This window comes from Daphnia carinata, chromosome 7, assembly GCF_022539665.2.
Source record: "Daphnia carinata strain CSIRO-1 chromosome 7, CSIRO_AGI_Dcar_HiC_V3, whole genome shotgun sequence".
NCBI lineage: Eukaryota > Metazoa > Arthropoda > Branchiopoda > Diplostraca > Daphniidae > Daphnia > Daphnia carinata.
Genome location: NC_081337.1, coordinates 11,484,442 through 11,492,619, shown reverse-complemented (window position 1 = coordinate 11,492,619; position 8,178 = coordinate 11,484,442). Strand labels below are relative to the sequence as shown.

Sequence of the window (8,178 nt, the reverse complement as noted above, 5' to 3'; positions counted from 1 at the left end):
ATTGAAATTCTTGGAAGGTAAAGGTGAAGTTGAGAAGGCAAGAAGCATTGAAGAGAAACAGCCATGGGAAGGTGCTCGGCAAAGAGCTGAAGATGTTAAGGTAAACTTTTAATTTGAAAAAAAAATTTTTTGGTCTTCAAATATTTCTACTTTTCTGTATTACAATAGGAGTAATACAAGATACTGAGAGCAATAGGTGCAAATGACAATGTGGAATTGCTTGCCAAATAAATTTAGAAACAGGATAAAATCAAAATCACAAAGGAGAAAGAAGTGGGTTGAACGCATCATAGAACAGGAATAGAGAGGGGAAGACCAACAGAAAAAGGGAAAAATCAACGTTAAGAAAACGAAAAATGAAAAGAAAGCATAAACTGAATAAACCAGCGAAAAAAAGCAAATTTGTGGAATGAATGGCCGACATTGACTCATGGATGAGCTGACTTGTGTCCTATTATTTACAAGCAGTGTCATGATAGTTTTGTAAAACAATACAATAGCATGCCTTCCACGATCGTTGAAAATAAAAAAAAATCTTGAATTCATTCTAAAAGGTTTAGTTACTTTGTTAGTCACTGACTCACAAAAAAGATCTTTCCTGGTCGACAATAATTAAAATGGATTTGTTATTATCAGTAGCTTTGTTAATGTCAAGTGCAAAGCTTCCTTAAGTGTTTTCCTTTTCAGTGTTGTATGTGATGTGTAATTAGGCAACCAATAGTTCCTTGGAAATGTGCGTAAGGTGGAAAACAAGACAAGGAGGACGTCAAAAATCATTTATAAACGCGGGAAAAACTGCGACTTCTTGCCAGAGATGTAGGTCCTTTCGGAATAAAGGTGAGGTTATTAGTTTCTCTTCCTCTTTAACAAAAGCCACGCCATAACTATTGAAATTTTACTCATATATGTTCCTACGCAAGTTAGGCTACATTTCAGTTCTGCTTAAACCATTTATTGCTTCGGTGAAAGGCGCTCCTACCCTACAAAACAGGGCTTTCATCGCCTGGCATAGTTATGTAGTAGGATTGTTATGTTATTAGTTATGTTAGTAGGATTTGATTGTAATATAATTATTGGAATCTTTGTAACTGTGAAAAGAATTGAAAATGTGATAAAGAAATAAATGGTATTTTAATCAAGGGTGAATTATAGTAGTCCTTTTTTTGTCCTTGCTTCAGACGAAATTTAGTTAAAAATTATAATATTGTACCTATAAACATTTTTTTATAAAATGTTAATAATAATAAGCTAGTCTTCATGTTAACATATTCGTCCCATCACCCACCAAAAGCCCCGCGGAACTCATTATTTTCTTTCTTACCGTGTAGGTCTTTATCTATGGTTTAGTGGCAAATAGTATTTTTTTATTACAAGAGGTACGTATGTTAAATTATGTATACATAATTTTTTTCTTATTTATCAGTGTATTAAGGGGTACCTTAGCGAAAGAGCCCCCCCCCCCTGTCCCCGGGAATTCCCACGGAATTAGGGCATCAGTCTGCGGGGGAGGGCGATACTAGGACTGGAAATGCCACTAAAAAAAAGGTCAAGGGCTAAAAACCAAACACGGTTAAAAAAAAATATAACTTTTATACGTGAGCTGCATAAAGCAATAGATAGACCACGTAATCATGCAAAACCATTACCAATATGAAGTCAAACAAAAAATTTATGATTGAATGATTAGACGCGCAATTGATAACACTGTTAAGAGTTCGGAAAACTACATAACCTGTGCGGTTCTCCTTCTCCAACATCGGACATTTAGGATATTTATGAAAGAGAAATAGGACCATTACCAAGGAGAAATAGTACCCTTATGATGGAGAAATAGTACCCTCTAAAAAAAATTTTTTCAAAGTTGTGTCCTAATTCTCCGGGTACTATTTCTCCAGGTCCTTTTTTGAGGTTCTATATCTCCGGATCCAATTTCTCCAGGACCTATTTCTCCGGTAATCAATTGTGGATTTGATTTTTAGCGACTTTTAGAAAGAGATTTGATTTGATTTAAAAAGCATTGATCTAGTGATTTGCCGAACACTGCTGGTCAACGCTTGTCTTTCGTATCACTCACCACAGTATGTTTAGTTACAAAGAGTTTACTGTATTGTTTTAGCCCACATTTCAGATGTTTGTGAAGTAGAATAACATTTTGTGTGTTTCTAAGATTGTGTAGAGGGGAAATATTATCGATGACGAACTAGAGGGCGCTGTGTCTCCGTCACAGAGACCGGTAGATGTCATTGCGTTTGTAGCATGTATCTCTCAGCAGAGCCGAAATAAAGACAATTGGCACTACGCACTTGAAACTACAGCAAATCCTTCTAGGAATCGTCAGCTACGCCCAACTATTTGTCGACGTTTTCGCGGGTTATTGATTTATAGCTAACATGACATTTCACTTGATAAATGTTAGCTTTCATTTGAAATTAATGAGGGTTTTCAAGTAGAATGCACGATTCTACAACTTACAAGTAATCATTTCTTTATCCAAAACTTGAAGAGCTCTGTGGCGATAATGGTAACGTTGTTGGTGATGGTGTATATCCCATTCCGTCTTGTCTTCATACGGCATACAAAAACCCATAGTTGATCTATTTGTAAATTATTAACAAATAAACAACAATATAGCTGACTGGAAAATTTCAGTGTCAAATTATACGGTTTTTATAAGTGTAAAAGTTACAGTCAATACAACCAATTTATTATCTTAAAAACTTCACCCTAAATATTTGTAGGTATTATATTATTAATTGAAGTAATTATATATAATGGCATTTATATAAATATAGGTAAAATGGCAGATAAAAGAACATTATGTCTTCTTCTGTCGCGATATATTTACCATGACATTCAATCATCCAGTGAGGAAAGTGATTCTGACTGAGAGAATAATGAATCTTTTACTTTTATCGGATCTACTGAAATGGAGCATCATCCTCGTCAAGTGGGCTACCTAAATGTGATAGCTGTGTGCTCAGACGCAGATTTCTTCTACCACTTTAGGGTAACGAGAACAACGTTCCAGTACATATTGGCTTATTCACAATACAGCAACTACCGTTCTGATATAATATTTCATGGAGAATGTGACCCCACGTCTCTCTGTGAAATATTGTATAAAAATCTTCAGTACTTAGGAAATCAAGGTTCCCTTAGACTCTTGGCTGACAATAAAGTTCAATAGAACGGACTCTTAAGTTTGTAACATAGTTGCCAAGTTTTGCAGATTTCTCTTCCAAAGGCATCGTGATTTTATTAAGTGGGCAATCACACAGAAAATACCTGCAGTCTCGAGTGCGTTGCGCATGAGAGCTAATTTTCCTGGAGCGGTATCTGCTCTTGACGGTTGCCACATTTCCATCCAAAATCTTCAAATCAAGTACCATATCGAAACTACAAAAACATTTTGTAGTTACGATCTTTTGGCTGCTGCTTTACCTGGCCGATCGTTTTCTTATGTCTTTCGTGGGTTCCCAGGCTGTGTCCATGATTCTACTTTATTCCAAAATAGTTCCGTTTCCATCAACTAGATACCGAATGTCACCACTTTTTATATCAAAAGTCCTACCACATTATTGCGGGTCCGCGTTTTCTTTAACACGATGGTTAATAAATACATATAAAAATGAATGGTCGGCTACCTAGGTCCAAAAAGATTTTCAATAAGAAATTTATTATACCAGAATGGTTATTGAACTTGCATCTGGGGCAGACTTGCCGTGCGATCAATTTTTTTGAGTTTGAGTGCGATCAAACTCAACTGACGATGAGTTTGAGTTCGATCAAACTTATCTTCGCGATTTATTTCCTGCGCCATCTATCGATCAATAAAATAAACATGATTAAAATTGGTACAGATATTTGTTCTTTGAGCTTTAATTTAAGACTTAAGCCGTTTTCTTTTGTTAATTTTCTTATTTTTACTGATATCGAACAAGCCAAAAGCATTAATTCGACACACAAATAATTGATTAACTCTTACAACCATTTATTGATTTTAGTCATTTTACCAATTATTTAGCATTTGGTTGTTAATTTTTAAAAAAAGTAACATTTCAAAATGTTTGTCAGTAAGTTGATATCTCTTCGCGGTAAAAATTAGTCCAGCTTGACTAAAAAGTCTCTCGGCTGCGGCGGAAGAGGGCAAAATCACGTTATATCGTCTAAAAAAATTACATTAGTGATGAATTACGTATAATGACAATACACATAGAATGTCGGCACGGCACTTACTTATACATCTTCATGATGGTTGGATAATTTGGTAGGTCATCTAGATTTCCACACATCTTAAGGAATGTCTCTACTTCATCAATTACCTTTGACTTTTCATTTCGTTTAGTAATTGAGGCAAAAAAATCCTTCGCGCGTCTCTGTTTTTTCTCCGGACTGGGATCTGATATTGAAGAGGAGGTCCCGTCACTTGAATCATCCGAACTATAAAGAACGAACAAATGTAATGAAATAAAATTTGCGTCAGAATTATTACTCTTTAACTGTAAGTTATAATTTACGATTCGGACTCGTTGTTTAGTCCCTGAAACCGGACAAATTCTCCTCTGAGCAATGTTTTTGCGCGACGAACATCGTCTTAATTATCCAACCATGAGTGCTTAAAAAATGGGTTGGTAATCGTAGCCAAACGTAGCTCATTCTCTGAGAACATGTGTTCAAATCTAGAATTATTGCAAAAATATCTTATTGATCTATTCAACTATTTTTAACTCGGAATTGAGAAAAAAAAATATTACCTCTCATAGATAGCGTCAAGCAGTCCAGTGATTAGTGATTGACATTTAATAATCGACGCATTGTCTTGTAGCAAAGCCAGTTTTTTTTTTAAACAGAAATTGTTGGAAGTAGGAACCCCAAGCCGATATTCTTCTCGCCTTGCAACACGTCTAACGCATCAGTGATATATCGCATTATCTTCGTGTATTCCTTCAGGAACTGCTCCTCGTTAGGCGTGAAAGGAGTTAAACGAAGCTCTTCAAAAAGTTTCCTCATTGCACGACTCTTCGTTCTCAATAATCGGACAATGCAGCGTATAGCGTAATACTCTGAATTCCATCTTGTTTCGTTTTTTTGAATGAAAAGTTGTCCAATTAGTTCCATTATGAGGTCCGAATTCAGGGAACTTGATGTTTGTTTATTCAGCAACAGTTGAATTTTTACAAGCGTCGAATTTCTCAATTCTTGAAATGTGTGATCTTGAATCTTTGATATATCAGCCTTCGCTATCAAACTCAGCAGATGACAGGTACATTTTCGGTGCATAGGTAGAGTGGGATTCACATTGTTAGCGAAATAGTCTTGTGTGATTCTATCGTCAATAATTTCACCAATTTTGAAGTATAACATGTCTTCTTCAAAAAATACAAACAAAAAGTTAATCACACACAATACATTTGATAGTTAGATAAGAAATTGTTACCTAGCATTGGGTTGCGATACATGATTCGTATTTGGACATGCATTCTCATCACCAAAATCTTCATTATCGGACAGCCCCGACATAGTTATTGTTGCACTGCTTCACTTTACAATACTATAATTGGAAAATATAAATACAATAATGAAATTTATGAAACTAATCTGACACTACTGACAGTACTTTTCAAAAAACGTTGACAGTTTGACTAGTGCACCACTTAAGTAGTAACATTCTTGGCACTTAACTATATTTACTATCACTAGATGGCGTGCAGTAAGAAGTTGAGTTTGAGTTCGATCAAAAATTTTGAGTTTGATCAAAAATTTTGAGTTTGATCGCGATCAAACTCATTCTTAAATGAGTTGAGCGATCGATCAATTTTTGATTTTGAGTTTGAACTCGATAAAAAATTGAGTTCGATCACGGCAACTCTGATCTGGGGATATCAAAAATAGATTTAAACGATGTGTGAAACTTGGCCACGGATGGTCGTGAACAAGCTAAACAAAATAAAGATAGGCAAGAGTATTTGGACTTACGGTGGGCTCATAGCGGAGGGCGGCGACTGGCGACGAAATGACACAACACAATTTGTAAGTGAAACAACAGGGTTTATTCTAGCACTCTTGGTACTGAGCACCGTTGCACTTCAGCTCACAGAACAAACTGATTTACAGATTTTCGGGGAGAACATTTTATAGGTAAGTAGAAGGTCGAATTGATTAGCACTTCGGGAAGGGTAGGGAATTTTGCCGTGTAAATTTAACACAGAGGTGCGAAAAGGGACATGGCCGGTTCTCGGAGGTTAAAGTCCTCCGTGGGAACCAAGGTCGGTGTGGGGAGGCAGTGCCGGCGGGTCGTTCCTTACATACCTTACGGCCGTGGAAGATTGCGTCCCGCAATCACGATGTAAGGATGAGGGGCAGAGTTGACTCGCTATCGTAGGAGTGATATCCAGATGTCTCGCTTGGAGAGTCGGATATGTTGATTACTTCTACTTCATTCGGCGCCCAATTACCTTCTTGCGCTGGACCAGGGGATGCTGGTGGAGCCAAAAAGGTTTCATCGAAGGGGTCGTCGAGCCTGTAATCCCCGAACGTCGGGGTGGAGCACCTCGGGAAGTGGTCGTCGTAGTCGCACCCCTTCTGGTACCCAGTGTTTACGTAATACTGGATGGGTACATATTCTCGGATTCGAGGGTCGTCGTCGTTCTGCCGTTTCAATCATCTGGTCGAAGGAGGAGAAGTCCAGACAAAATAGTCGGTCGTGTAGTTGAGCGCCAGTCCGTTCATGAATTTGTCCCTGCTTAACTGCTCGATGACTTCCTGGCTTACGTTGGGATAGCCACCTCTTGCTAGTTTTTGGATTCGATGTGCGAAATTCCTTATTGATTCCGCAGGCTCTCTTTTACAGCTGTTGAACGATGTTCTGTATTTATGTTCCATGTTTTTCCCCATGAATCTTTCTTTCAGGGCCCGCTTGATGCTCTCGTAGCAGGTGGCTTCGACTGGATGATCGAGTTGGAATTGTTCCATAAAGTCGCCCGCAGGTCCTACCAGCTTCGACCGTAGATATTTAATCTTTTTGGATTCTTCGAAATCGCCGATATCCATCGTGTTTTCAAAATGCCTGATCCAAGAATTGAGGTCCACATTATCTCCTGGCTTGGTGAATACACTAATTTGTGATAGCAGCCGTGTCGCCTGGATGTCGAGATCGCTGATGGTTGACTGACCTTGGCCGTAGAATTGTTGCGATGGGTACGTGCCCGTGGTCGCGTAACTGGGTTGAGGAGTTGTTCTTGTTGGCACAGTGGGATAATCTTGCCGTGTAGGCGCAGTGAGGTTGTTTGTCTGATATTGCCACGACGTAGGGTTCGGCGTGGACGTATATTGTGGTGCGGGTGTGGGTTGGCTCGTATTTATCGCTACAAAGCTTGCTGCTGCGTCTGTTGTCCAGTTGTTCCTGGTTAGAGCTCGGAATAATGTGACTAAGTCGTCTTCTGGGTCGTTCGTGCTACTGCAGGTTTCGGAGCGACGGTTCGATTCCATCGTGCTTGTAGCGTCGTGTCGTGTAGTTATAAGTTGAGGGGTGAAGGATACTCTCTTTGGGATCGGTGGTTGAGGGTACTCGGCGTTCGATCTTGGCGTTTCTTTATTTACAGCTCCCGTATTTGAGTTTTCTTCCTCCGTTATTTCCTTGCAAGGTTTGTTAATGGCTCCTGTGTTTCGTTCTTGGTTTGTTACGAACGGATTTCCTGATGCTCTCATAGGATGTGGCGCGAAGGCTGAGGATGGTCTGTCCGATCTAAGGTTGGTTAACTCTGGGTTTGGTCGAGGGGTGGGCTCGATTTGTGCCTGTTGGGTTGTTGCGTTGTTCGGTGAAATCCTTGGGTAGATGCTTTCCGGTAGAGGTGTGAGAAGTGTTCGCAGATCCAAAAAATTAAAGAGTTCCCTTGGCGTGTAAAATTTTTCTCCGTGTGACCTTATGAGCGCTCGATATAACTGTTGGGCTTTTCGTACGGAAGTTCAGGTTGGCTATTCAAAGCTCTAAGGAATTGTAGTTCTAGCAAAATTTCTTCTTCTGGGACGTCTTCAAGCCGCAGATCGGCGTATTGTTTATTGAAACTTGGCGTTCCGGTTAGGTCCAATTTCGTTACTGAGAAGGTTTCTTGAAAAAATAATTCTGTAACGTCAAAGGGGGTGTTTCAAGTTCGTCGACCTCTAGTTGAGTGGTTTCTT

At 38.9% G+C, this 8,178-nt stretch overlaps 1 long non-coding RNA gene across 1 annotated transcript; it reads right to left on the bottom strand.

The window, feature by feature from the left end:
- Positions 1–4,114: 4,114 nt before the first annotated feature.
- Positions 4,115–5,365, bottom strand: LOC132088143 (uncharacterized). The gene is made up of 3 exons (XR_009421403.1): positions 4,755–5,365; positions 4,518–4,679; positions 4,115–4,440 (listed from the first exon to the last, which is right to left on the bottom strand). It is a non-coding gene; the product is annotated as an uncharacterized LOC132088143 (long non-coding RNA).
- Positions 5,366–8,178: the final 2,813 nt, after the last annotated feature.